Source organism: Trichechus manatus, unplaced genomic scaffold, assembly GCF_000243295.1.
Source record: "Trichechus manatus latirostris isolate Lorelei unplaced genomic scaffold, TriManLat1.0 scaffold00040, whole genome shotgun sequence".
Lineage (NCBI taxonomy): Eukaryota > Metazoa > Chordata > Mammalia > Sirenia > Trichechidae > Trichechus > Trichechus manatus.
Genome location: NW_004443976.1, coordinates 14342096 through 14345230, shown reverse-complemented (window position 1 = coordinate 14345230; position 3135 = coordinate 14342096). Strand labels below are relative to the sequence as shown.

At 51.8% G+C, this 3135-nt stretch overlaps 1 protein-coding gene across 1 annotated transcript in view; it reads right to left on the bottom strand.

The window, feature by feature from the left end:
- The window catches only part of WSCD1 (WSC domain containing 1), a 48503-nt gene extending 47340 nt beyond the window's left edge, over positions 1 to 1163 (bottom strand). The window contains exon 1 of the mRNA XM_004376108.2: positions 1078 to 1163. The gene's annotated coding sequence lies outside the window, so the exon portion shown is untranslated. The remainder of the gene's footprint in view (positions 1 to 1077) is intronic.
- Positions 1164 to 3135: the final 1972 nt, after the last annotated feature.

Genomic DNA, 3135 nt, shown 5'->3' with positions numbered 1-3135 from the left:
GCGGCCGGCCGCCGCCGGGTCCTAGAGGCGTCGGCGCGCGCCCGGCCGCGGCTCGTGGGGAGGGGTCGCGGCGTGGGTGGCTGGCCCTAAGCACTGACCTCGGCGGGGAGACACGCACGTGGGGCACTGCCACAGGGTGTACTGCCTCGCAGAGGCGTTGACCCCCACACTCTCGCAGATACAGGAACAGCCTCACTCATTCTAATTCACACTCCAAGGCTAATAATGCATTGGCACTCACACACCGACACACACACACACCACACACAAACACACTGAACACTGTCACACAGAAGAGCGCGCCGCCACCCTTACTCAGATGCAGACACACAGCGACAGACGCACATCGTCTGACACAAATACACACTGAATCACTGCTACAAAAACAGACACACTGACACCCACGCACTCATGCACTCACACACGCGCACACACACACAGGGCTCTGCCCCACTCACTCAGGAACGGCTGGGACAGGCACACACATACTGCCCCACAGTTTGTATCACTCTGGTACAATCACACAGAGTTAGACGTACACTGGCTCCCTGTCCCAGGGAGAGCTGAACACTGACACTGGCATTCCGTGCACACACCCACTCTGCCACACTTACTCAGAAACAAGGACCTACGGGAACACGCAGTGTCTGATACTGTCACCTACAGAATCACCACCCACAGACAAATACGCTCGCACTCCCCTGCCTACACACACAGGGTTACCACTTACTACACTACCACCAATTTACTACACTGCCCCACACTGATCCACACAGCCACACTCACACATGGTGACAGACCCACACCTTGATACTGTCGTCCACAAAAGCAGTACCACGCACTGAAGTCCACTGACACACTCTTGTATAGAGACACACACTGGTCACTGACTGATGGGCTCCACACACGTGGAATTGGACAGGTGCTGATACTGACACACAGGTATACAATCACACTGCCATACACAATCCCCAGCCTTAAGGATTTCAGCCATGTCCTGCCCTTGCTCCCCAGAAGCCCCCAAATCACAGCATCCGCCCCTGCCCTTCCAGATACACTGGTGGCCCTTGTCTTCACCCAGGGCTGGCTGCTAAGATGCTCCAGAGATTGGGGACTAGCAGAGGTGGCAGGAGCAGGCAGCATGCCTCTAACCCTGTCTTCCTGAAAGAGAGTTGCTTGCCTCGGACTCCCGCTAGGGGCAGAACTGATCGGCAAAGACTCAGAGAACCAGTTTTCAACAGGTGCGGGGTGGGCAGGAAGAGTATTAGCCTGGGGACTGGCTGGGGCCCCACTTTATGTAGGTCAGTCAAGTGGCATCCAGAGGGGAAAGGGACTTGCTTACATTGGCAGAGAGAGTCAGGCAAAGCGTAAGGATTAGAACAGAGCCTGCACCCTCAGAATGAAGGTCGAGGGCTCCAGAGCCCTGGGGAAGCGAGGGGGACAGAGAAAGTGAGAGATGTATCTTGCGTTGCCCCAGCTTGCTGACTTTCAGATAAGCCCCCAGGCACATACACACCGCTTAAAGAAAGTGAATATCTGTATTGTTATCATTACCAGCAACAATAACCCACTGGACATTTTTATAATGCTTTTTGGTTTCCAAAACCCTGGCTGGGAGCAGCTACATAATTTGCCAGGCCCAGTGCAAAATGAAATGTGGGGCCCCTTGTTTAAAGATTATCAAGAATTGCAAGATGAAAACAGCAGAGCATGAAATCAAGAATGGAACCATTCTGAGCTCCGCACCCTGTGCAAAGTTCACACGTCCTGAGGCCCGCCCTGCTCCTCTCATACCTGTTGTCCTACTTAAAATTCATGATAATTCTATGGTGCCTTCATGCACCCACTTTACAGCTGAAGCTCCTGAGGCTTATAGGTGGATGATTGTCCAAGGCTCACAGCAAGTAGAGCACAGTGGAACTCAAGCCCAGCTCCCCCAGGAGGCCAGGCACTTGGGACAGAGGACTTAAACTGAGAAGTAGATGCAGCTCAGTGTACTGCTGATTCTAGGGACAGATGTTGGCAATGGGGGGTGCATAAAAGAATCTATAAAGTAGTTGAGAAGGGCTTGGGAAATGCCACTTGGGCCACCTTTAGTTTCAGAGCTCTGAGGTGGCAGATAAGAGGTATGAGGAGCATACTCCCTAGTAATGGTGGCAGATCAGAGGGTATGAGGAGGCCAGTTGGAGTAGGCCTAATAACAGAGTCACTGTCAACCCCAGTCCACCTCCTGCCCCACAGTGCTCCTCTTGACCTGGCTGGGATCATTTAATAGTCATTTGCATAGCATCCCTGTCTATATCCTAAAAGCAATTGTGGGAAGATATCTCAATATTACAGGGGCTTCTATGTTGGCCCCACAATGGTGCTGACACATGTCCAGTTACTTTTGAGTAATGCACTTCTCCCCCCACCCCACCCCTGAGAGGTCTGGAACTCAGAAAGAGGCCAACCTGATCCCACTTCAATCCTACCCCTCTGTGTCTGGCTCTTGACTGCATCTTCTCCTCTCTTTGTGGATCCCAGTGATAGGATCCCAAGTATTTACATCGCTTCCTAACTATGTCATCTGCTAGTTTATCTTTCCAACCTTCCATCCATCCATCCATCCATCCTTTCATTTATTCACCGAGCAAGTCACCCCCGTGTGTTACATTTTGTACTGACACTGGAGGCTCTTCACAAAGAAGAAACAGCTCCCTCAAAGAGTTTCCAGTGTAGGGAAATGAACAAGGAAACAGATCCAAGGTGCTAACGCACTCACGAAGAAGGAGCTCTGCTCTACCTGTTAGGATGCTTACAGCTTCAAGTAACAAACTGAAAAGCAAAAGTGGTGTCCACCAAAGGGTTTTTGATCCCAGGTAACAAGAAGCTTGGCGGTGGGAAGTTCCAAGGTTAGATGATTCGATAGCCCAATGATGTCAGGACTGGGGGGCAGCCTCTCTGTCATTCCCTGGATTTCCGCCCCCTGACCGCAAGATGGCTACTCCAGCTCCATACATGACTTCCCCAAATGACAACACCCAGGCGCAAGAAAGAAGGGGACACTTCTTCCCATGAAAACCTGTTGCTTCGAGTCGATTCTGACTCATAGTGAGCCTAAAGGACAAAGTCGAACTGCCCCAGAGGGTTTCC